Raw genomic sequence first — 27743 nt, 5'->3', positions numbered from 1 at the left:
GTGAGAGATCTTTGTCCAATTACCACTGACAGCATATTATTTGGAATGTATTTTACTTGTTTAAGTGAAAAAACAACTGTTATTTGGTACCTAATATGCACTTAATAAATTCATATCGATTGATTAGAAGCTATCCAATTTCAAAAGAAATTGCATCATATTGCTATTTGATCATTTTAAAAGCAGTGCTTCTGTCATCAGCAACCATTCACTATTTATTAAATCTGAAAAGAAGCTATACATGATTCATTATGTTTTTGGTTTCCCTGGATGCTTCTAGAACACTTTTTAAAAGTTCAGCACTTCTCCAGGTTGATTATAGTAAATACACAATAGAAAAAGATGTCACTGGTACCATTAGGAATTCAGCCTTTTGATTTTTTAATTTTTTAAAGCAACATAGAGGTGACAGTCGGCTCTTTGTAAGCCATCGTCTTTCCTTTCTTCCTGGTCCTCTACTTTGACTTATGATTTGAATAAATGTCATTTATAAACAGATTCATCTGTAAAATAATGATATTAAGAACTAAAGTAGAAAGGAAAAGTATAGGCATATATTCTTGCAACCTTACAGTTGACATAGCCATTTCATTTCTCTGAAGCTTAAACATGGAGCCTGTGTACTGTTAACCTCCTTTTGTTTTCCTTTAAAAATGAAAGTATATATTATTCTGAACGTTGAAAACAAAAAAATAGCCTGTTCAATTCTGAAACATTTTCCTTTGCTTGACTTGGTCCTAACTTGAGAATGTAATTTTTCTTAATCTCCCAGCATCCTACTCTATCTACCTCTTGTCATTTTGGAGAAAAAATCCAGCTAAGGAAAGCTGAGAAACCACCATGTAATTCCACAGGATAAAAGCTTTTAAGGAAACTGATAAGTGGAATGAGAAGTGAATAGCTGCCAAATCCCATCAGGCTAAGTCTATGGGCAGATACCTTTTCTCCCTTTTTTTTTCTCAGGCTCTTCTATCTGGGATGCCAAAGTTTGTTCTTGCTGGACATACTAGGGCGTGAAGCCTCATATACTCTAGTACCAAAAAACTTACTTCTTAGCTAGATTTTATTTCTGTCGCTTCTCTTCTTATGCAATTTTTTGATACAACTGGATCAAGTGTTTTGAATTTTCTAGACGATGTTGGACAGCTTTCGTTTCATCTTCTTCTATGGTGCATATACTTGAAATATTCATTATCTAGCATCTAACCTCCTTTTAAAACTCTGTCTGTTCCACTTCTGACCCATTAAGAACAGGCTGTCTCTTATACCATTCACAAGCACCCCATCTAATTACTAGGACTAGGACTAGAATCAAGTGTGATTACCGCTAAAATATGCTCTATACTCTTTACTAACAACTGAGAGAAAAAAGGCCACAGACAGACTTAAAAGAAACTTAGAAGATTATCTAGCCCATGTATGCCTTCCTCTACTTAAGAAGCCTCAACCATGTTTCACTTGTACTCCCTGGCTACTGTTTGATGGGCAGTCGGCTGCCCAAGTGTGTACATTTCCCTCACCACCCTTGTCCAATTTTTGAACCATAACCAAATCAATCCTGCCATTGTTCTGGAAAGGCTATGCCCATCTCCCCTCTATGGCTCCTCTCCCCATCCTTGTAACACCACAAACCACTCCCTCATAACCACTCCCCTCCATATTAGAACATTTGCTCCTCCTGTGTTGGAATCACTTTTGCTTTTCTACATGTGTCCACTGCAATTAGCATAGTGCTTGGCGTGGAGTGAGTGCCAAAGCAATGCTCATTTTCATTCATTCACTTCATTTGAAGAAACTGAGGTCCAAGGAAGTTGAGTCATTTTCCCCAGGTCACTAAGCAAAGGCAGAGGTAGAATGGAGGCCGTAATGAACAATTCCTGAATTCCCAATCTAATACTTTGCAATACCAAACCCTCAGTAACCTACTCTGCTTGAAGAAAACTCTGGGTCAAATAAGTGTGACAACTGGGAGTATAAAAGTGGTTTGCTGTGTTACTTTTGGTAACAGATTTTACTTCCTGATTTATTTTCTCAACTAAATACTGCCTCTGTTCTACTGCACAACTGCGAGTATACTTACAGATCAGCGAAAAGTGAGAGAGACGGTCAATACAGCTGCTGAGTGGAAGAGGGAAGCTGAGCAGAGATAAAAACTGTGTGAGAGACAGCATAGTTTGGTGGATAGAAGGAACCGCCTGAGAGTTACGAAGACATGGGTTCAAGTACAAGGCAATGCACTAAAAATGAAATTTCCATAGCTCTCTTTTTTATTTTAGTCCCTTATACAGACAGCACAAGGAGGTGGCACTTGAGTGGCGCTCAATATTCTAAGATGCAGAAATGAGGAGGGAGAGCCTTCTTATCATGTTATTCAGTCATTTTAGTCACATTTGATTCTTTGTGACCCCATTTGAAGTTTTCATGGCAGAGATACTGAAGTGGTTTGCCATTTCATTCTTGAGCTCATATTCCAGCTGAGGAAACTGAGGAAAACAGGGTTAGGAGACTTGCCCAGGGTCACATAGTCTGTAGGTATCTGAGGCTGGATTTGAACTTGGGTCTTCCAGACTCCAAACCTAGAACGCTATCCAATATGTCATACAGCTGCCCTATTCCAAGTGTGAGGAAGAGGCAAACAGTGCAGTGGCATAGTCATTCAACAAAAGCAGTGGTTAAAAAGCAATGCCCTGGGACAGCCTTTTTTGCCTTAGCACATAATTCTTTGTGAGGGAGAGTAAAGAGGAATAAACTTGGAAAGCTATATATATATATATATATATATATATGTATATATATATATATATATATATATATATAAGTCAAAATGTATAGTTTCAAATGCCAAGCAAAGCAATAGGGAGCCATTTAAGCTTCTTGAGTAGGTGAGTGAAATGATAAGACTTGCATTTTAGGAATATCCATTTGGCAGCGTTGTGGAGAGTTGTTTTCAGAGAAAGACTAAGATCAAAGTGAACATTTGGGAGACTATTACCTGAACTAAGTAGTGGCTACACGAGCAGAGGGAAGAGGTATTGTAGAGTTGTAGAATTAAAAAGCTTTGGCTAGATTCTCATCATTTGGACCTTCAAAACAAATTTTGACATATCACTGTAATGGAACGCTACTGTACTATCCGAGTGATGATTATGATTATGATGATTGTAGAAATTCACGGAAAGATGTATGTGAACTGACTCAAAAACCACATAAGCAGAGCTAGGAAAACAATACGAGCACTCTGACAACAATGCAATCAATATTAAATGTTCAATCATTTCACTTAATATCAATTCCTACCTTTCCATTCTTCTCCAATTTTGAACATTTCTTACAACTCAGTAATGTTCCATTATATGCCTGTACTGCCGATTGTTTAGTCATTCTCCAGCTGACCAAACAGGGTATCCGCTCCATTTCTAGCTCTTTACTACCACAAACAAATTGCTTTATATTTTATGGTATATATGGAGTGATCTCCTTGGGGTTAATGCCTAACAGTGTAAATTCTGGATTGGAGACCACGGGCATTATAATCATTTTCTTTGCATAATTCTAAATTGTTTTCTATGATTGCAGCCACCTCCACCCACAATCTGTAGGGTTTTTTTCAAAACTCCTACAATATTAATTATTCCTGCCTTTTAGCCCATTTGCCAATTGACCTATGTAAGAGAAAACCTTGGCAAGGTCTGATTTGCCTTTCCTCTTATTATCAGTGACTTAAAGCTCCTTCCAGATAGCTGTTAATAGTTTACAAAGCCTCATTTGAGAACTACACATGTCCTTTGAGTAATTCTGTACTGGGAAATGACTTTGGTTCTCTCATAGTTTTTTTAGATATCTGTACATCTTAGATACTAAGCACTCATCACAGATATTTGATGCAAAGATATTTTTTGTTCCGGATAATCGTTTGAAAGCCCTTCTTATCATGGATATGCTAATTTTATTAATACAAAATTCATTCAAATTAATGTCATAAAAATTATTTATTCAGAATTTCGTAATTGTCCCTAACCATGTTTGGTTAAGAATCTATCCCCTACCTGTAACCATGGAAGGCATTTTCAGGTCTTCTAATCTTATTAGGGTGTGATCAACATATTGGACATCAAAACTGTGATTATCTGTAATTATTGTTATCCTCCTGTTCTTTTCTGCACATTACAAAAAATTCTTCAATGGCCCTATTTTATTTTTTTCTGTCTTTTTTTAGGTGGGGTATAATATCCCCAGCCCTCCTTAGTCCCCAAAATGAAAACTAAAATCCTTCTAACAAATACGTATAGTCAAATAAAACAAATTCCCTCATCAACAGTGCCCAAGAACATATCCTTCGTATTGCACCTCAAGTGCATCACCTCTCTGCAAAGAGGTGGATGATGTGCTTCCTCATAGACCCTCTGGAGATATGGTTGGACATTCCATTGATTAGCATGCTTAAGAATTTGAAAATTGTTTTCTTGTAACAATGTTGTTCTTATTGCATTGATTGTTTTATGGGTTCTGCTCACTTCACTATGTGTCAATTTATATAAATCTTCCCAGGTGACTATGGATCCATAACTGGTTTGGTTTTGTCATAGTAAGATGTCATGACATACAAATGCCATAATTTATTCTGTTATTTCCTTTGGTGGGCATTCCATTCGTTTCTTTACTATGAAAAAAAGTTGCTACCAACATTTTTTACATGAGTCTTTTTCTTCTGCTTTTTATCTGATTGGAGGCAAATGGTTTGCATAGTTGAATAACTCTAGAGCCATAATCTCTATGTCTTCTCTATAACAACTGAACCAACTTGGAGTTCCATTGTGGATTTATTTTTTAATGCTTGATCTCATTATTTAATAGGATTAAAGTGCATCAAATTCATAGAATGTTAAATCTGAAAAAAGTCCTTAATGATCTTCTAGTCTGATTCTTAATTCTGAGATAAATTCTGGAATTCTTAATATGAAGTGTGGAAACTTGAAAAATATTTTGATGACTGTATTGAATTACAATCCCTTTCTTTTGTAATCATGTATTTTATGTTGTGTATTTCATAACATTATTCTGAGAAGAGTTGCATGGGCTTCAGCAGCATGCCAGAGGGCTCTATCTGAGGCCTAAGGAGGTGAAGTGACTTGCCAAGGTTATTCATGTGCTATCTTAAGCAAGTCCCTTCCCCTCTCTACCCCTCAGTATTCTCTTCTGTAAATTGAAGATAATAATACTTCATAGGGTTCTTGTAGGAATAAAATGAGCTAATGAATGTAATGTTCCTTCGACATAAATGTAAGTAGCTGTTTCTAGTGATATTATTGTTGCTACTGTTGTATTTAAAGCCTGGAGTTGATCACTTGACTCTTAGTCTAGGACTTTTAATTCATTGTTTCTTCTTAGAGAAAAAAAAACTTGTGAAAAAGTATTCTTCCTCTTCCTCCTTAGCATCATCATCATCTTCTTCTTCATCATCATCATTGTTGTCATTGTCTTCATCTTTTCATTTTCTTATTCTTCACACATTTCTCTTCCTTCTCCTCCTCTCTTCCTCCTTTTTGTTGTTCTTCTCCTTTTTTCTCATCCTCCTCTCCCCTAGGGTATGAGAGGAAGACATGAGAGTTACCAGTGAGCATGATTGGGAATAAAGGAAAAGAACAGTGGGTCCAACGTTTTTCCCCTTACCTCTTGATTCCTGTCTTCCAAACCACAAGCCCACTTAGAAAACAGGAACACTTTCTAAAATCTCCCAAGCATTTGATCCAGTGATTGAGCTCTGGGTTTTTATAGATGACTCTTGAAAAGGCAGTAACCATGATGATGGTGAATCTTTTCACTGCTTCCAGATTGAGACCACTCTTCAATGTCTTCTTTGTAGAGCATGTTGCTCTTTTTTTATGTAACACCAAGTATGGTGGAACTGACCAAGGATGTTGGCCACTTATCCCTCCACTCCTTAGTATGAAATGATGCTGTGCACAGATGTACATACAAAGCGGTGCTACTCTTTATTTTAAGTTCTCTCTGCTACATGTTTGCATTTTCCAAAACAAGAAATACAAACCTGAACAAATACAGCAATGTTCTCTAGGATTTCCTTGTATTCTTGAAAAGGCCTTGACGCTAAATGTGAGGCTGAGAATGAAATCCTGTTTGTGAGCCATCATGAAGAATTGCATTGTCTACAATAGCTGTGCACATATGTACCCACAGCAGCTCTCACGTGTTCTATTTGCCATCAGAATAAAGGTCTTGAATACCATGTATTTTCTCAGTAATAAAAATGACAATTGTTTTCTCTGGGAGCATATTATCAGGAAATCCTGGATCACCTAGACCCAGCCAACTGAGTTGTGTGACTAGGAAAGTTCAGACCCATGTTCCGGTTTATTCCTCCTTATTTCTCCCACATTTTATGCCAGTAATAATGAAAATTTGATACTTTAAGGTTCACAAAACATTTTACATGTATTATTTCTTTTGATCCTCATGACAACCCTGGGAGCCTTGTGCTTTATCTCTACATTACAGATGAGGACACTAAGGCAAATAGAAGTTAAATTACTTTTCCAGGGTCATATTACTAGTAAATGTCCAAGTCAGAATTTGTACTCTGGTCTCCCCGATAAAGCCCAGATCTCTATTCACAGTTCCACCTCACCATTCTTTCCTCTAATGCTCCTAATCCCTTTTAAGAAGGGATATTTCACTGCTTGACATTTTTTAACCCCTAACTTTCTGTCTTAGAATCAATACTGTGTATTGGTTCCAAGGCCAAAGAGTGGTCAGGGCTGGACAATGGGGGTCAAGTGACTTTCCCAGGGTCACACAGCTAGGAAATGTCTGAGGCCAGATCTGAACCTAGGATCTCCCATCTTTAGCCCTGGCTCTCAATCTTCTGAGCCACACAGCTGCCCCTAAATTAACTGGCATTCTTGCTGTCTTGGGAGTGAAGATGCTATCTAGATAGATGGGAGGTCTTGGAAGATGAATGTCCATGCTTCCACATCCTCTCTTCGTTTGTGTCCTTCTGTACCCTTGACACTCCAGCCAGAATCTTCCATGATGCCTATTGTCAGTGACAGGTGCTTGAGTACTCTTTAAAGCACCTTCTACGTGACTTTGTCTCCCTATATATTCATATGGGGACATGCGTAACTAAAGGTATTTTAATGGAATCTGATGCAATGGATTATTATTCATCATTTTGTTTGGAGTGATCATGCTGTTAATGTGGCTTCCAGACTATGGCCTTTTAGCTTCTTTAACAACAATAATTAACTTGAATGAAATTATGCCAGCTGTTATGGCACCTGTATATTTCAGGGTTCACCTCCTCTCCTTTTATAGGACTACTTTTATAACCACTACCAGCGGGTGACCGAGAAGAAGACAGCTTTATTTAAACTCTATCATAATTGCACCAGGGGAAAGAGAGAGAGAGACAAATGCTAAGGTCAGAATTCTTGGGTTCGAAACTAAGTCTTGGGCAACACTTTATGTTCTAGCTGTCACTCCTGGACTTCAAGATCCTAGTTTGTAAAGAATAAGCTGGAACCCCTCTTCTTTGTGATGGTTCTCAGGTACTTGGCCTTGGGCTTGTCTATATGGAAGCAACTGTCCAATGGCACTATATGATAAGTCTTGCCAACCTTTCTGCAGAGGCATCTGGTCTAAGAGATTATCACATACAAACTCTTTTAATTTTCATCTCCTTCTTTCTGTATTTGTCTTTTTTCTGTTGATTAAAAGGGAGAAAAAGACTAAAGAAAGATAACAGCTATCAGGGGTTCTCAGTTTAGTTTGGGGATTTCTCTGTATGTGGGTTGGGAGGTTCTTGGTCCAGACCCCAAGATCCACAACTGATTTCAACTCCGATCTTTATCTGTTCTCCAACTTAGATTCTTTAAGGGCCACAGAACGTATGTGACCTACACGGATGAATGATGAAACTATCACACATCAGAGGCAGGAGTTTTCTAGCTGCTCTGACATACAGCCTCATGCTCTCTAGTTTTGGTGTTGCCTCAATTTACATTGAGACATGCTCATCTTTTTTCCCTTTGTGGTGGTCCCTTCAAGCAAGCTTCCTATGCGCTAGATGACCCTATTCTTGTGGCCTGAGAGCTTTTTCTAAAAGTACACCCAGAATGGATGCATTGAGGGGGAAAAACTACTCTACTCATAAAGTGATCTAAGCCCCTCACTAGAAACCTTTGAGGATGTAGAAATTTTTCATGTTTTTTCTTTAAACTCTAAGACTCTACGTAGTCAAGATGGAGTTAGAAAACAGTACAGTGGCGCTATAGCTAGAACCAAACAAAATGGGATTCTCTCTAGCTTAAAATACTAAGTAGTAAGTGGATGATCAAAATTCCCATCCCTTGGAATTCTCAAGTATTTTACCATATGTGGTGCATTGTTATTAAGCGGGAAGGTACTTCCAGATATAGCATTATAGTTTATCATTCAACAGAAGTCAGGTTTAGTACTCTGTTTGCATCCATCTGCAATGCATGAGAGCATATGTTTTATAGTGCTGACTCCAAGAAAATATGTCTTTCCTTTCTGAAAACCTTGACTTTGAAAACTTGCTGCTGATCAGAATTAATGGTTCAATTACGAGCTGAAGTGAATTCCATTGTGCTTAGCCTTCTATTGAGTCTACAAAATGCCGCTTCCATTAAAATTGATGCTGTTTTATAAAATTAAGAAAAGAAGAAAAAAACAGTAAGTTGTGTTTTGGTAGCATCCACCCATCCATCCGTTCCTTCATTCCACACACATTAAACAGTTACTATGTGCAAGATCGGTCCTGGGATTACAATTAACCATGGAAAGCTTCCCTTGCCCGCAGGGAGTTTCTCTTTTGTAACATGTGCCCAGATACATCATTTGAGGAGAAAGATCATACAGCCAAATTAGAACTGGGGCACAAATCCGAGATTTCCTGGAGAAAGTGGCGCTCAATCTGAGCCTTGAAGGAAAATAAGGATTCTAAAGAGATGAAGATGAAAGAGTACATTTCAGCAGGAGAGGGCATTCTGTAAGATGGGATAGAGGCAGGAGGTGAGTGCGAAGTTAAGGAGAAAACATATGAAAGAAAGTAGTGAGAAATAAGGCTAGAAAGGCAGGATGGAGCCAGATTGTGGATGGCTTTGAAATGCCAGGATAATGCTATTTTTTAAATTCCAGAAGCCACTGGATGTTTTGGGACAGGAAAGAAACATATTTAGGTGTATTTCTCTAACAAAATTATTTTTTTAATAATTTAATTTTTTAAATAAAATTTAATTTAATAATTTAACAAAATTAACAAGTGCCAAGATACTTGGTCTTCCCTCTTACATAATTGACAATACGAAAATTATTTTATGACCATGACTCCGGATCGTTTCCTCCCTCTAATTTTCTAGATACATTATTGCTCTAAATAGCCATGTTTGGAGAGAATGTTTTGCCTCAGAGAAGATACTGCTGCAAAACATTTCTAGATGCTTTGCATATGATCTTTCAGTAGCTGCTTTTTGAAAAGTGCTCCTTGATTACCCCTGGGTGATGGTGCTGTGAAACTTAGCACGATGATAAAATAGCCACACAAGTCATGCTTTGTGTGACTTTCTGAAGTATACAGGCTCTCCTTTTAACAAAGAGAGAGAGGAGTCACTTGGCAAGGTTTATGAGAGATGTGTGTTAGGTTCCTATCCTGAAAGTCACTGGATAGTTGTATCGATAGGTTGTTTTTTTAGAGCAAAGATGCTTCCTAAAAACTGCCTTTTCCCAGCAGAATTGAAGCTGTATTTGTTTTATCACTGTAGCTAATTCTTATCTTCTTCAGAGGACGAAAACCCATTATGGGGTTGCGTAGAGGACTGAATAACAGGGCAAAGAAGTCACAGATCCCATCTCAGTTGAGATTCAGCTGGGTGACAGTTATTGTTTTGGTTCTTGTTTGGTTTTTTTTTATCCCATGGGGCCCTACAAGTTGAGCACAGGTGCCCTTTCAGTATTGGACAGCCAATTTCCTTCTCCTCTAATGCTAATAATAGCAAGGTAGTCTGGGCTTAAATATTGGTTCCCATTTCCCAGGATCTTTGTGCTTCCATCAAGAAGATTAAGTATCCAGAAGAAGCTGGGCCTCCTTGTAAGTTCACAGAGGGCTTTTCAAATGACCAACTGCAAGACTTGCCAAAGTAACTGCGGCCCCAGATGCCACGAATCCTCTTTGCTTAGGAAACAGTGATCCTGGGCTTCCAGGGTATGTTCCTATCCATACCCTGGAAGCCCAGGATTTCTGTTTCCAAAGTGATCCTCTCCATTCTGCATTCCAACCAAAGTGGACCACTGGCCATTCCTGGAAATCATCATTCATCTGCATCTGTACCTTCTCATTCTTCATTCTGGTTATAGCCAATAGAGTGGTCAGCCTCCACCTGTTGATTAAGATGTCTGATTCCTGTTATGTCTTTTCACAGCCGCTAAATCCGGATCCCAAAGGTTCTGTAGAACTGTTACTTATTATTAGGAAATTGGTTTTCTTCGCCTAAATATTTTCTTCTAGCTCTTCATCGATATCCATTGGGAAACCTCTCTGAGTCCTTCTCTTTTTAGGCCTCTACCAACGTAGGTGTACTTGGGCTGTGGACTATAATCACAAATCTCTTTGCTAACTAATAGACACCCATTCAAACTAGGTATTTCTTTTTAAGTCAACCAGAATTCACTGAAACCATTTTCTCCTAGCTAGAAGACGAACAAAAGTGTAAGTACGTAGAAAGTGTGTTATCTTCATTTTTGTTTAGCTCAGCAGCACAGCACCTGATATAATCAATCTGAATACATTAACCTTAAAAAATATACATCATGAATCTACCAATTTGTCCTTGTTAAAGAATCTTCTTAAATTTTCATGCTAGAGTTGATGAGTCTCATTTTTGGCGATATTCGATTCAGGGCTTACTAAAAATTTGCTTTCACCTGTGGGTTTTTAATGAGTTAGTAATATAGCACTGTTCTCTTGAAGTATTTATTCCTTTTCTCCCTTGTATCCAGCTATATATTTTCAGCTGGTAGCTTTCAACAGAAATCACCTTTAGGGGGCTTCCAAAGATTTCAAAGATCAGACTTTGCATGTGACACTATTTTAAATGGGCTGCTTTTGAGACAGCACACCATATGTTTGGGGGGTTTTCCCTCAGCATGGAATGTCACCTGGTCTCAGCTGGGTTTCTGTGACACCAAAAGTAACTTTCATGAAGCGAATAATGCAAATGACTATTGCCATATTTCAGTGCTTCAAGGATCTGTGATTTTTGTCAGAGTGAGCACTCCTTATACCAATGCCAACTGAAGCCCTTCCACAATTAATAAATGATCTTCAGGTGATAAGGCCATCTGAATGACTGGTCTTTTTTTAATAGGTAATGAGGGTGAAGTGACTTGCCCAGGGTCACACAGCTAGGAAGTGTCTGAGGCCAGATTTGAACCTAGGACTTCCCATGTCTAGGCCTGGCTCTCAATCTACTCAATCCAGCTACCCTCTGAAAGACTGATCTTCAGACTCTAGACAAGGAGGCCATGGAAATAACACTAGACTTAGAGTCAAAGTACCTGAGTTTGAATTGCAGCTCATCCATTTACTTCCTATGTGACCTTGGGCCAGTCACTTAACTCTTTCACCTTAGTTTCCTTATCTGTGAAATAAGAGATTTGAACTAGGCAACCTCTGAGGTCCCATCAAGTTCTAATCTGTGATCCTTATGTCACAGGGCTCAGAGTCAGTGACATTATTATGAGGAAAAGCAAAAAATAACCTGTTTAAGGGTTGTCCCGAATAAGGAATGATATCTTTCATTTACTTTGGGTTCCCCACGGTTTCCTTTGTATGTATGATAGGAATGCAATAAAACTGTGTCAAATACAGAATAGTTACAGTTGTTGAAGAAGACCTCACAGAACACGGCTGTCATTTCTAATGTGCTTTTTGTCAAAATGAGGGGTATGAGTTTTGTTCATTTGGAAAATGTGGCCATTCAATTTTAAATTCAATAATTATCTAAACAAAATGTGTAAACCGTGTCGTTACATCTGGTTTATGACCTTTGCCTTGAAAGGTTTTGATCGGAGCACTTGGGAGAATCCACCTGGTAAGCATGATCCCCTCTTAAGCTTTTACAATTTAGGCATGTATAGCTATATGAATATATATTATTTTATTATTATTAATACTAAATTTAGTTACACATTAACTATATGTAGATACGTATATACATATAACTATATATAGTTGTAATCTAGATAGCTACACAAATTTGTAACTAAATTTCATTAAACTGTAATTGTGGAATGAAACATCATCTTTAATACAGTTTGTAGGTAACTTCTGCTGTGTTGTTGAAACAAAGGATGGCATGTTTATGCTAATCGCCAATGGGAATTATTTTAAAATGAAATTTAAATGTAAATATGTACTTAGGTCTAATGAAACAGAGTTTCTTTGGTCGAGCAATTGATGAGAATAATACTTTGCATTTTTTGGAGGGCTTTCGTTTTCATAGTATTCAAATACACATTACTTTATTTGCATGGCACTGTGATATAGTGGTTAGAGCAGTGGATTTGGAACAAGACCCATCTGAAAGATTTACATTTGTATTGACAGTAGAGAAGCTCTACTTAGATTCTAAGTTCTCTCAAAGCAAGGATCATTTTGGGGAAGGTAATTTCAGAGTTATTCTCCCCATTCAAGAGTTCTCTTAAGATTATGGATGGAGGGGGCAGCTGCGTGGCTCAGTGGCCTAGCCACTCTCTAGGCCTAGCCAGGCCTAGAGACAGGAGGTCCTAGGTTCAAATCTGTCCTCAGACACTTCCCAGCTGTGTGACCCTGGACAAGTCACTTGACTGCCATTGCCTAACCCTTACCACTCTTCTGCCTTGGAGCCAGTACACAGTATTGATTCCAAAATGGAAGGGAAGGGTTTTTATAAATTAAAAAAAAAAAGATCACACATAGAAGGAGATAAGACTCAAGATGAACCATTGTGCTTTGGTATTGTGACTCTAAGATTCAGGAACCTGTGAAAATAGCAACTGTTACCAAAGCAGCACGTGTTCATATTGGAGCCATTCAGCCATTTGAGAACAGAATAAAGTCAGATTTCGATGAGATCAAACAAAACGATAAGAACCAAAAATGTGAGATGGTTCAGAATGATGGACGGTTTCCCATTCTAACTCCTTAAGTGAGATGCAGGAACAGAAAATTGCAGTATCAAGAATTAGAAAAATGTATCCACATCAGGAGCTTTTAACATTGAGTCCATGAACTTGTTTTCAGTTACTTTTTTAGATAGATTGTGCTAACTTTATTTCAATGTAATTGTTCTCATTTGTTGCTCTATATATTTGCTCTCATGCATTTATTAAAAATGCGCTTCTTAGAAGGATGAGGCCCAAAAGTTTTACCTGAATGATGTTGGCAGAGAGGCCCACGGTGTAAAAAAGGTAACGAAATCCTGCTTTTGATGGAGAAAGTATTCCTAGACAAGACAGCAAATAGGGCTTTGAAGAGAATTAATGAATACAGGCAGCTAGGTGGACAGTCAGAAGGACCTGAATAACCCTGTGCAAGTCACTTCTCCTCTTTTGCCTCAGTTTCCTCATCTGTAAAAAAGGAACTAGAGAAGAAAATCTGGTATCTTTGCCAAGAAAACCCAAAAAAGGGTCATGAAGGGGACATGAGTGGAAAACAACTAAGCATCAAAAGCAAAAACAGAAAGAAGCTATTTTCTAAAATTTATGCCAGCTTTCTAATTGGTTGGTTATCTACCATATATCCAGCCTCACCAGAAAATTGTACAACCTTCACCCGACTTGATTTCCTTACATAGAACTGGCTCCTTGCCATTATTCTGTTATTGTTCTTGTTGTTCACTCATTTTCAGTTGTGTCTTACTCTTTGTGACCCCACTTGGCTTTTTCTCTGTAAAGATGCCAAAGCTGTTTGCCATTTTCTTCTCCAACTCATTTTACAGATGAGGAAACTACGGTAAAACAAGGTAAAGTGGCTTGCCTGGAATCACATGGCTGGCAAGTGTCTGAGGCCTTATTTGAACCCAGTAAAGACTTCAAACCAGTGTTCTATCCATTTTGTTACGCAGCTCCCACCAATTCTGTTACTTCAATTCATTTAAATACAACATTCTGCATTCCATATTTCCCTGCAGATTAATCATACCCATGATGCATTGCTGACTTTATTTAAAAAGACAATAGTGCAAAACTAGAGTTGTCAGTCCACGTTAGTATTTAATGATCATATCTCAATAAGGAATAGATCAAAAGGAAAATGTATTTCTTATGCATGTGCATCATGATATACTCATCGGTATTGGCGAATGGATTCTTTAGCATATTTTAATATACGATTGTGTGACTGAGCTAGCTGTGTGTGGCTGTTTCTGGCAAAAGTAACTCAGATTACATGACAACTTGGTCTCTATTTGATCTAAGAATCAAGTACACTTTAAGCATCTTGATTGGATTAAGAATTTATTGGACTTAATCATTTCTATTTTCTCTTCTTTACCTTTGAATTATCTGTATCTGAGCTTGTCATCTGCTTGTGCCATAAAGAAACATCGAATCGATGTTTTTAGTGGTTGGGGGGAAGGATCAAATACTGTGCTATTTAGACTGCCATTGTATTGTCATTGGGAATCTTTATTTAATCTTAATAGTATCCGTACAATATGATCTGGCAACAAGCCAATCCAAGAGGTAAACAATATGTAAAATTAACTTGTAGACCGATATTGAGAGGGCTTATTATGCATTCGAATTCCAAAACACAGACTCTCTGCAACTTAGACTTCTCTTGTTAAGGACATACTAATTCATCTAAAAAAAGAGATCAGAGTTCTGAAGACAAAACCGAATACTGTATTTTTACGTATAAATTTTAAACACTGTGGAACGAGAGCCTCATTCCATCCTGGCTGGCTCTTCATTCAGTCAGCTTATTGCTAAAGACCAAGCAGTGACTGCTTGTTCGGTTGACAGTTCTATTATGAAGAAGGATCTTGTGTTCAAGTGTCACTGTGCAAGAATGCCTCGGCAGCGTCCGTTCTGGTGGTGAAGTGCTAAGTGTTTGAAATGCAAACATGCCTGAGGAAAGTCCCAGATCTTTATTATCATTTATTCCTGACCACTAATGTGTTTAATGAATGTACATAATCTTACTTGAATTATTGGCATCAACAAGAAGAGTAGAAAAAGAATAATATTTAATTAACCTGGCTTTGCTTTACACATTGTACCTTCTGTGTTCACCCTCAACATTTGTTCGTTTTTTCATTGGATCAACATTTTTAAAGAGCCTTCTCCAATGATGGCGAACCTTTTAGAGATGGAGTGCCAGGCCCCACCTCCACCCCCCAGATAGAGTGCCATGCCACGCTCCACCCACCGCAACCTCCCAATCTCCCTTACCCCAGACAGGGGTGGGAGGAAGTGCTCCCATTGGCTGCTAGGCAGAGGGGCAGGGGAAGTGAGGGATGTCCTCAAGCACATGGAGAGGGGGAGGGAACAGCTTAGTCCAAGTCCCTCTGCTTTCTAGTAATGAACTCTGGCAGGTGATGGCAGGCATGCCCACAGCGGGGGCTCTGCATGCTCTTTTGGGCACATGTGGCATAGCTTCACCATCACTGATCATTAGTCCACTAAGACCTTTGAGCACTATCAAGCAAGCAGGAGACATTATCTCTAACTTGGAATAGCCAACAGTCTAATTAGAAAGCTAAGATAATTCTATAGGAAAAGCTAAAGAATTATTTTAGGGAAGCACATGTAACTGGATTGTGAATAGACTATACATATTCTAAATTAATTCACAGGAAGGAAATATTGTTGTGAGTTTGGGTTAGTCTAGGAGAATTTAGGAAGAAATGGGACTGAATTTGGCTTTGAAGACAGGATAGAATTTGGAGAGGTATAGAAGAGAAATATCCCCTAAGAAATGCGAAAAAATAGCAGGAGCAGTAATACAGAGGCAGAAAAGTAAGGAGCCCACTGGGCAATAGTGTCAGTAAAGTCAGTAAAGAAAAGATGTAACTAGTTGATGGAAAGCCTTGAATGTCAGGCTGGGTGGTTGAGAAAAACAACTTTGGTGTGTTTTTTATCAAAATTATTTTTAATTAGGAGACTCTGGGAGCTGGAAGGAACTTGTATTCATTTAATCTACTCATAACCGTAGGTGTCCTGTGATAAATACAAAACATTCAGAACCTCCTTGCCTTTTAAATCCCTTTTTTTTTTCACGGAAGTGACATGCCATGGTAGATAGAACAGTTTATTTGGAGTCAGGAACATTTGGATTCAAATCCTACCACAGTTACTTACTCAGATTACTTGTGTGACCCTGGGCAAGTCATTTATCTTCTCTAAGGTTTTTTTGTTTTAATTTATAAACTTGATGTGATAATAGCACCTACTAGAAAATATGTGTGTGTGTAGTTAAAATCTATTCTTTTGTCCCTGCTTTCCCCTGGACTGGTGATGATTTTGAGCATCAATGAAGATATTTTATGTAAAGCAGATAACTTTGGGGGCAACTAGGTGGCTCAGTGGATTGAAAGCCAAGCCTGTAGATAAAAGATCCTGAATTCAAATTTGACCATGCATTCTTCCTAGCTATATGACCCTGGGCAAATCACTTAACCCCGGTTGCCTAGCCCTTACCATTCTTCTGCCCTGGAATCAATGCTTAGTATTGCTTCTAAGATGGAAGGTGTAAGGGTTTTAAAATTTTTAAACAAAAATTAAAAATAAAATAAAAGGTGATTTTTTACAACAAATGCCTGAATGGAACAAAATTCCTATTGGATTAATCTCTGATATTTGTATCTTTATAAGTCTGATAGCCTTATTCTCTAATATATGTAGGTTTACTAGCCTAAATAGTCATGATAGATTATCAGGAGATAGTGATCTTGAAATAGAATTTTGATTTGAATTTGAAAAGTTCAGGGGAAAAATCTGGCCTTTCAATGAATTAAAATTTACCTCACCAAACATAACCCAGTTCACATAAACACCCTAGCCTGCATTTTGTCTTTTAATAAGTTATTATGAGACATTCGCATTTGTATTATTATTATGGAAAAGATAACTTTTCAGGGGCAGCTGGTTAACTCAGTGGATTGAGAGCCAGGCCTAGAGATGAAAGGTTCTGGGTTCAAATTTGACCTCAAACACTTCCTAGCTGTGAGACCCTGGGCAAGTCATGTAACTCCCATTGCCTAACCCTTACCGCTCTTCTGCCTTGGAACCAATACACAGTATTGACTCCAAGATGGAAGGTGAGGCTTTAAAAAAGAAAAAGAAAGGATGAATTATGTGTATAATTAAAAAATCTTGCTGGAATTTCCCTGCATTTTTAAATAGTCTTTTTGGTAATTGCCACATTTTGGAATGTCCATTTAAATGACTTTCCTTCTTAAAATTCCGTGTGTGTGTGTGTGTTTGTGTGTGTGTGTGTGTGTGTGTGTGTGTGTGTGTGTGTGTGTGTACACACATAAATTTGTCCTGGAAGAAATGCTATTTTTTAAAACTTTTTTTTCATGCTGGTTTCTAACATTACAAACTTCTCAATAAAAGACTTTTAAAGAACAATATCAAAAATATCCTAAAGTTTATTTTCAGCAAGAGTATTGCTGATAGGAAAATCCTTTCCAGAACCATATTTGTTCATTTAGTTTATTACCTGTCTAGTATGGCATGTTTTCTACGTATACCTTGATTTCTTTTTATTCCAGTGCATTATGTTTTCTTTCTGTATCAAATTTTTGGATTCTGAGATTTAAACCTTTTTCTTAATAAAAATAGTGCCAGGGGCAGTTGTGTGGCTCAGTGGATTGAGAGTCAGGCCCAGAGATGGGAGGTCCTGGGTTCAAATGTGACCGCAGACACTTCCCAGCTGCATGACCCTGGGCAAGTCACTTAACCCCCATTGCCTAGGTCTTTACCCCTCTTCTGCCTTAGAACTAATACCCAGTATTGACTCTAAGATGGAAGGTGAGGGGTTAAAAAAATAAAATAAGTAAAAATAGTGCCAAGAACATTACATGATATAAAATGAATAATTTTTATTATATTAAATTAAAAATGCTTTATACAAAAAAAGAACACCAATCAACATTGGAAGGGAAACAACAAACTGGGGGAAAGTTTTTATAAAAATTTCTCAGATAAAGGTCTCATTTCTCAAACATATAAAGAACTAAGTCAAATTTATAAGAATCCAAATCACCCCCCCCCCAATTGAGAAATAGTCAAAAGAGGTGATTAGGCAGTTTTAAAACAAAGAAGTCAAAACTATCTATAATCATATGAAAAAATGTTCTAAAACCCTCTTGATTAGAGAAAAGCAAATTAAAACAATTTTTGAGGTGCCACCACACACGTATAAGATTGGCAAATATGACAGTAAAGAAAAACAAGTGTTGGAGGGTATGTGGCAAAATTGGGACACTAATGCATTTTGGTGGAGCTGTGAACTGATCCAACCATTCTTGAGAGCAATTTGGAATTGTGTCCAAAGGGCTATATCCTTTGATCTAGTAATACCACTACTAAGTCTGTATCACAAAGAAATTTTTTAAATGGGAAATGACATGCTTGTACAAAAAATATTTATAGCAGCCCTTTTTGTAGTAGAAAAGAATTAAAACCTAAAGGGATGTCCATCGATTGGGGAATGGCCGAACAAACTGTGGTATATGATGGTGATGGAATATATTGCAGTATAAGGACTGATGAGCAGGGTGATTTCAGAAAGAGCTGGAAAGACCTACATGAACTGATGCAGAGTGAAATAAGCAGAACCAGGAAAACACTATACTCGGTAACAGCAATACTGTGGAATGATCAAATGCTATTAAGGACATTAAGGACAGAACAATTCTGTGGGACTTAAGAAAAAGATGCTACCCACCTCCAGAGAAAGAATCTTGGAATAGGAATGCAGATGAATATATGATTTTCACATGTTTATTTGGACATGTGTCGGGAGGTTTGGGTCTGTAGGTTTATTCATTTATAAAAATTAATAATCTGGAAATATGTTTTGTGTGATAATGTATGTATAGTCCAGGTTGAACTGCTTACCAGCTCTAGGAGGTAGGATGGAGCCAATTCAGATCATATAACTGTGGGAAACTTAGTGGAAATGTGTTATTAAATATAATTGGTAAAAAAAAATAAATAAAATTTAAAAACAAAACAATTAAAAGTAACATAAAAATAATTAAAAAATAGTGCTACTGCAGAGGGTAGGAAGGGTGTGGGACTCAACCTTTCCTTACCTTTTATGTTATAATCTACTACTCCAAAGCTGATGCATCGCAACCCATGAGGGTTTAGTGTTTTGAACATCAGAAATCCCAAGTTATTTGGCAAATGTCTTATACTAATGATAGCACTTCTTAGCACTGTGGATGTGGCAAATGCCACTCTGGGGAGTGGATTCGGGGCATGAGGTAAAAGGAAGGTTTCTTTAAAAGCCTGGGTGAGCATCCTTAAGGAAGTGACCACTTTAACAGCAGAGCCCTGTCCAACTGGAGAATGTTCAGAAGAGTACTTGTAAATAGATGCAGAGCCCCGGCTCGTAAGATGATCTTGGAAATTAGAAGCTGTTCATGATAACTTGCTTGTGAGTCAGAAGACACTGAAATAAATCACCACATTATCCATTTGTGCAAACCAGAAAATGCGCAAAGGATAGAAAAGTAACCAACCTGAAATTCTGAATCACCTGCCATGCCCCATTTAATTTCAATTGGATGAAACCAATTTGATTCCTATTTCCTCGTATTCACAGTCTTGTGAATAAAGGGACTAATAGACCTGAACTTGGGTACAATTTTAAAGCTTCCCCCTCCCCTGCCATGAAATTTTCATTTAGAATCTAGGAAACTATAACCTAGGTCGAATTAACTAGTGCTAGGGTCACGTCTCCTACTTGCCATGTGCCAGCTATATGGACATAGAGTCACTCAGCTTTTCAGTGCCAGAGCAACTCCTGAAGGGTCTAAGTTACAAACTGAGTAATAGATCTGCATGTATGGAAGGAGTTTTCATACCACAAGTGCTCTACGTTAAATGGTTTACAAGGGGGCAGCTGGGTAGCTCAGTGAATGGAGAGCCAGGCCTAGAGACGGGAGGTCCTGGGTTCAAATCTGGCCTCAGACCCTTCCCAGCTGTGTAACCCTGGGCAAGTCCCTTGACCCCCATTGCCTAGCCCTTACCACTCTTCTGCCTTGGAACCAATACACAGTATTGATTCCAAGACGTAAGTTGAGAGTTAAAATTAAAAAAAAAGGGGGGGGGAATACGAGAAAAATAGAGGAACAATAGGGAAACAAAAGAATTAAGAATCTGGTGGGTGGGGAAAAGGTTTATGGGGGAGATAAAAAAAGAAACGCCTAAGGAATGTTTGATATGTTTTTTCCTATATTTGAAAATCAGTTGTTGTTTGTCTCCATTAAGGACAGAACAAGAATCCATTCACATAAATGGCAATGAGATTGTGTAAAACCTAAGGAACAAATACTTGAAAATAAGGCCAGCAGATAGCTGAAATAGGCCATCGAGGGAAGTTGGGGGATTTTCTTTCCTGTGGACTTTTGAGGGAAGATTTTATTTATACCACTCACTGACTTAGATGGTTCTGGGAGGCACAGAGAGAGTACTGAACTGGATTTCTAGGGCTCTTGTCCAGATCTATGATTTTATAATCATCTTGGAATTATGACCATTTTCTTTCAAAGTGCTTATATTATATGCACATATATATGTATACGTATACGATGTAGATGATCTCAATTGCAGTTGTGGTGCTTCATTTTCAAAGATTTTTTCTTAATATTGCTCAGTGTGTCAAAGGCAGGTCAAATAGGAAATTCATCATTTCAGATTCAGTCTAATCTCAAAAGTTCTTCCCCAGAAGGGTTTCTGCCAAAGAATTAATATACGAGTGAACAAGAAAGAAAACTCTTCTAAAAGCTGCTTAATATTTAACAACCGAAGGATTTTAACCCATCTTCTTTCCTTTATATATTATGGTGGGTTTTTTCAACTTATTTCCAGGCTAACTAGATAGGAATTAGCATATTTGGTCTAGGACATGATAAGATATTGCCTTCGAGTGGGTTTTACAGAGCCTCCTATTTTCTTAATAAGAATTAAAGAGATTAAGCCTAGGGGCCAAGAAAAAAAATGTCCTTCAAAATAGCATTTTAATAGAAAGTTTCCACATGATGCATATGAGTTATCAACTTTAGTTTTTTAATAGCTTTCAGTAACTTCCAATTTCAATACTGTTGTCCATTAGTTTGTAGAAATATTTAATTTAATTTAATTTTTTAAACCCTCACCTTCTGTCTTGGAATCAATACTGTGTATTAGCTCCAAGGCAGAAGAGTGATAAGGGCTAGGCAATGGGGTCAAGTGACTTGCCCAGGGTCCCCCAGCTAGGAAGTATCTGAGGCCAGATTGGAACCCAGGACCTTCTGTCTCTAGCCTGGCTTTCAGGCTTTTGAGCCACCCAGCTGCCTCCAGAAGTATTTAATTTTAAAATATCCACACATTTAATTTTTTAGATTATATGTGGATTTTATTTGTGATGGTTCACAGAAAGAAATCTACTCATTTGCAGGTAGGCTTCTCATTAGCCTGATGGTCTTCCTTCATATAAGAATAATGCATGCATTCATTTAAAAGCAGGGGTTAACAGTGGAATTGCACATCAGCTACAGGAGGGAAAGAACATGAATCTTGTAAACATGGGAAAATATTCTAAATTAACTAATTAAATAAAAATTTTCAATTATACTTGAAAAAAATTTTAATAAACTCATGTCTGACTCTTTGTGACCCCATTTGGGGTTTTTATGGCAAAGAAAAAAAAGAATAAATAACATTTTTTAAAGCTTTAAAAAAATAAAAGTTGGCATTAAGGTCTATTCCTGGCCAAATGAAAAGAGTTCAAGAAACTTCTCTCTCAATCTTACTTTTAAAAGTGAAGGTCTGAAAACTAAAATGTGTTTCGCCATTTTCTAATGGACTTACTGTTAGTCAAAGGAAGTGTCGTTTATAGCACTGTGCTTCGAATTTAGTTGTCCTTTAAAGATCTGTAGAATTGCATTGAATAGTGGAAAGAACTCCTGCCTTGGAATTCAGAGTTCTGAGTTCAAATCTCCCCTCTGATACTTATTAGCTATATAATTGTGGGCAAGTAAGTGCCTTTATTTCTCTGAGTCTTGGTCCCTTAGTCATTAAGTACAGAGAATTCTACCTGTTATTATTTACCTCACAGGGTTTTAGCGAAAAACGAGTTGTTATTACCTACTGAATTATTTTTTGTGTTACTTACTACTCTTGCTGAAAACATTCTCTTAGAGGATCCTAACATTTCGGAGCAAAATAGATTTGTAGACCCAGAGTCAGAGGACCTCAGAGTTGTGTTTGGCTATTTATTGCCCCCAGTGTGCTGCGTAACAAGTCGTTACATTACCGGGCCTTCATTCCATCTCTTTAATGAGGATATTGAGTTAGGTGACCTCTAAAATCCCTTCCAGCACTAAATCCAGGGAGGAGAGGATGGGAGGTCCACTAGGAGGACGGGAGTGATCTTATGTATTAAGAAGATACATACATGTAAGAAAATACAGAAACCAGGCCAGGGTGTGGAGGAGTGTGACGGACACAATTTGGGTAAGGATCAGCCCTGGCAAAAACAACGGGGATATTTACTATCAATACAATACATTATAGACTACTTGGGCACTTAAGAGAAAATAGACACAAATTTGGGAAGCCAGTCCCAAGCCTAATACAAATTTTGATAAAGGGCTTTACTTATGGCTTGTAAGTGACTCAGGTAGTATCTGAACCCAGATCTTCCTGGTTCCAAGGCTAGAGCCCATCTGCTAAGCTCTAAAGAGTTTATGATACCCTGGCCATAGTAGGAATTCTTTGCCTTGATGAAATTGGTCAATCCAAATAAAACTAACCAATATGGGCAATGCTGCCATCGTTATCGTTTACCCAGAAGTTTTCCAGTCTCTTATGCCCATTTTATGCATCAGATATAAGAATTCAGTGACTCGTTTTGTGTTTGTATTTTTAAAGTAAAATTGAGTTGCTGATTTTTAAAAGAAGAGATCGAGTTTTCATTTCTTTTGTTTGAACAAATATAACATCCCTTATAATTATTTAATAAATGTTCACCTCACCACTTGGTGTAACAACCTAATGAAATCCTATGAAACTCATTCATAGTTCAGTGTCACCTTGGAAGGCAGTCCCTAGTGGAATGCCTCGGGGATCTTTGTGCCCCTATATTATTTATAACGTTTTTATTACTAACTCACATACAGGCAGTAAGGCCATGCTTACCAAATTGGCCGAAGACATAAAACTAGGAGGAAGCCAACACGTGGTCTCCATTTTCAAAAGGCACTCAATAGATTAAAATGCTCATGACTGAAACAATCCCAGTGCCTTGGCCTGTAGTCCAGTGCTGCTATTTCCACAACCTAACAGTTCCTTCTTAAAAGAAACTCTGGTAGTGTTCATGCCAAGAGCCTCTTATCAGATCTGGAAGTTCAGTGCAGTATTTATTATACTACAGAGTCCAGAATAACCTTGGCATTTTGGTCACAAAAGAACTTGTTTACAAGAACCATCTCTTCATTATGTGTGTTCTACCTGACATAAATGTCACAAAGTGTTTATTCCCAGGCCAATGTGATGTATAAAGAATGTTATCTACTAAGACAGAGATTTGAAGAAAATAAAGTTCTTAACACCTAATCTTTCTCCCGTCCCACCCTCCCTTCCTCTTTGGAGTTCTAGCTCAGGCATAGAACTTAGGCAAGCTTTCTTTCGATATGATCCGGAAATCATTAGGTGGGAAGTATACAGAATTTCAGTGATCCTTTGAAAACATATTTCCCATCCAATTGTTGGCCTGAGACCGTTTCCACTATCCAAAAAAGGCGCTTAGATGGGATCAGAACCAACTACAATTCAGGGCTATTCTTTCATGTGCATATTCATTTCATGGCCAAAAAAATCAAGAGCGAGTATTTTCTGAAAGCTCTGCAATCTTAAAGACTATTTGCTACTAAGGTGGATTTTTGCGGCCTAACTTGGGACTGCATGAGAGCTGAGACACAAATATTAATCAGGAATTTTTAAAGATAGTTTGAATGGATGGCTAGCTTAATGATTTACTTTTAAAAGTTACAAATCTAGCCTCTTTCAACATGCTCTCTAATCTCTACATCTCAGGGCTGCAGAGAGATTGAAAGCGAACCTTTATCTTTGAGTCTAGCCATTCATTTTGACACCAAATCAAAACATGTTTACTAAAGAGATGCAGCTTCAAAAGCTATGTGGAGCAGAACATGGAATAGAGAGTTTGACAATAAAAGGTGCAGGCAGAAGTAGTTCTTAGAACTATGCCTGTTAAATCTGGCGGAGAACCTCCAGCATTTTAATTGTGCTGGAATAGGGTCCTTAGAGTACTCCTTTGAGAAACACAGACTGTTAATGCAGGCAATCTGAAGCAAAGGGCTTTTGCTTATCATGTCCCCTTTTCCTAGCTAATCTTTGTTTTTAAACCCTTAACTTCTGTCTTGGAATCAATACTGTGTATTGGTTCCAAGGCAGAAGAGTGGTAAGGACTAGGCAATGGGGGTCAAGGGACTTGCCCAGGGTCACACAGCTGGGAAGTGCCTGATTTGAACCCAGGACCTCCCGTCTCTCGGCCTAGCTCTCAATCCACTGAGCTACCCAGGTGCCCCCTTCTTAGTTCATCTTAAAAGATTATTTTCCAGCATGTGTTAGAATACATTTTTAAGTAACTGATACATAGGGAGGGACAAATCAATGGATAGTCATTTGGATGTATCCATGTTGAGACTGATATTGCTTGAAGCTTTATCTGTAGACTGAAGCTCAAAGTTTTTACCCAGTGAATTTAATACTTCAGTGCAAAAAAAATGTATCCATTTAGAACCTTAATAGCATCTTTGCCCCATATGTTCCCAAAGAAACTTCTTGCTGAGGGCAGTTATTTGTTTTTAAATGTTGCTTATATCAGGGCAGGGCCTGGACCTATAATTCCATTGACAAGGAAATTCCTTTTACTAATGGAATCACAGGTAACTCCAGTCCGAATTCCTAAATATGAAGGGAGGAAAATCCCTCTACCAATATGGATCAGCGCCATCTCTATGACACATATTATTTGTCCCCAAAGTGAGTAAACCAGCATCCCGATAGACGCTTCTTAGATTATGTCGGTGTAATGTGGTGACTAGAGTCCTGGCCTTGGAGTCAGACTCACCAAGGCTTAAATCCTCCCTGAAATTCTAACTTCTTAGTTTTGGGTGACCCTCAGAAAGTTACTTGACCTCTGATTTTCTTTACCTGTAAAATGGCGTGCAGTAATATCTTGTAGTCACAGCCTCATAGGAGTGATGTGAAACTTATTTGTAAAGAACTCTGTAAATTTTATAGCATTAATGAATGGCAGCCATTATTAATAGTATTGTTGGGCCTTCTCCAGGGGTTTTGTCTGACTAGTGTCTCACCAGTAAAATTGTACACCTTCGAATTAGTTACTTACATTGAAGCCTGAAGCTTTCTGGGGTCCTCCAGATTCAGTTGGATTGGACAAGCATGTATTAAGCTCCCTCGATGCACAACATACTATGCTAAGTTTGGGGGGTAAAAAGACAAAAACCAAACAATTCCTCCTAGTTGCTTCTCTTTTAAATCTCTTTTACATGGAAAGCCTAGCTAGATTGTGTACCTGTGTTGTATCATTGTGTACCAATGCAGTCAGGAGCTGTAATGAAGGAGACGGCAGAGATAAAATGTTTACTTTCCGTAACAACAGAGAACTCACCTTAGGAATGAAAAGCATTTTCTCATTCCGGCAGCCTCGCTGCTTCTATCCAAGAACTGAAGTATGGAAATACCTTATGAGCCCCATAATGGGTTATTCTTGAAGACAGATACAAAATACAAAAGTCCGTTCCTCCATAGTTAGCTATCAACAGGGGAATAAAAAGTATCTTCCTCTAGAATGTGAAATGATGCCCTACCATGAGTACAGATGGTCACTAAAGACTAGGGAAGTTGTACTGGGCGCAAAGAGATTATGCATAACATTTTAAATAAAACTCAGACTGGACACCATGATCGTCAAAATGACGTTTTTATTTTTTAACAATTTAATCATAAACAGAACATAGAAAGGTTATTTTTTAACTGAGAATTTCAAAGTATTTTGTAGCTTCAGCAGGTATTAAACTTTGTTACTTTGGGAAGTGATTAAATAATATTTATTCCACTTTTTTCTGGGTAACTTTCTTTAACACTCAGAGAAACCATGACCAATAGTCAACCACAATAGTTGACCCATCTCTGTTAATAACGAGCAGATTCCAATACCCAGTGTAATTATCCAATCAATTTGGACTAAGTGCTAGTACTAATTATTCTGATCACAAAAATAATGCTGCTGAAACTTAATTTGTTTTATTGGGATGGCATTATGTAAAAATGAAAAATATACCTAGGAAATCCTCTTTTAACCTTTTTTGTACTACTAACTACTTATAGTAACTTTGCCCCAATTCCCCTTTTAATTTTGGCCCACTTAAACAGTTACTTCTAGGGTAAAAGAAAACTAAAAAGAAAGGAAAAAGAAACTAGAAGTAGGATATTTAATACTTAAATAGGTTAAAAAACAAAAAAAAGAAATTAAAAGTAGGATATTATATTTAATATTTAAATAAGGTAAAAGAAAACGAAAAAGAAATGAAAAAGAAACTAGAAGTAGGATATTGTATTTAATACTTAAATGGGGTAAAAAAAGAAACTAAAAGTAGGATATTACTTAAATAGGGTAAAAGAAAATGAAGAAGAAATGAAAGATAAACTAGAAGTAGGCTGTTGTTATATTTAATATTTAAATAGGGTAAAAAATGAAAAAGAAGCAGAAAAGAAACTAAAAGTAGGATATTATATTTAGTACTTAAATGGGGTAAAAGAAAACAAAATTAAAAAAAGAAACTAAAAGTAAGATATAATTAATACTTAAATAGGGTAAAAGAAAACTAATAAGAAACAAAAAAGAAACTAAAAGTAATGCTTAAATATAAGATAAATATAACTTAGATGTTAAATTAAAAAGAAATTATAAATAAGCGTGGTTTGCTTCAGCAAACTAATAGCCATTTTCAGATTGAATAAATGGCAAGTTCATTTCCACTCATTGTTGTGGTACTCTCACCCTAAGAGACTGAGAGTCATCATCAGTTGTTGCCCTACCCCCCCTTGCTCTCCAGCAAGGGTTTCCCAAGGATAACACATAGGGAAAGTATTTTAAGTAGGGACAACTTGTCCTGCAGATAACAGGACGTGGTACCTCCAGCCAGCCGTATCATCTGGCCACAAAATCATTTAAACTGCATCTTTACTTTCAGAGCAGTGAAATCATCACCTTGCTGACTTTGATCCCAATAGTCAGTGTAATAGTTGACCATCTCTGTTAATAACAGCAGATTCCAATACCCAGGATATTTCCCCAGGCAATCTGGACTAAGTCCAAGTATGAAGTACTCTGGTCACAAACACAGCACTCCTGAAAACACGAATATGGCATTGCAATGCCATTAGGAAAT

General features: G+C 37.6%; 1 protein-coding gene and 1 non-coding gene across 4 annotated transcripts in view; both read left to right on the top strand.

Moving 5' to 3' along the window:
* Positions 1–27743, top strand: part of LOC100022865 (protocadherin-11 X-linked) — a 575820-nt gene that overhangs the window by 412926 nt on the left and 135151 nt on the right. The window lies entirely within an intron of this gene.
* On the top strand, positions 5117–5176 carry MIR12404 (microRNA mir-12404). The gene has a single exon (NR_163024.1). It is a non-coding gene; the product is annotated as a microRNA mir-12404 (primary transcript).

This window comes from Monodelphis domestica, chromosome X, assembly GCF_027887165.1.
Source record: "Monodelphis domestica isolate mMonDom1 chromosome X, mMonDom1.pri, whole genome shotgun sequence".
NCBI lineage: Eukaryota > Metazoa > Chordata > Mammalia > Didelphimorphia > Didelphidae > Monodelphis > Monodelphis domestica.
Note: the sequence above shows the minus strand (reverse complement) of the source record. Positions and strands in the feature narration are given on the sequence as shown.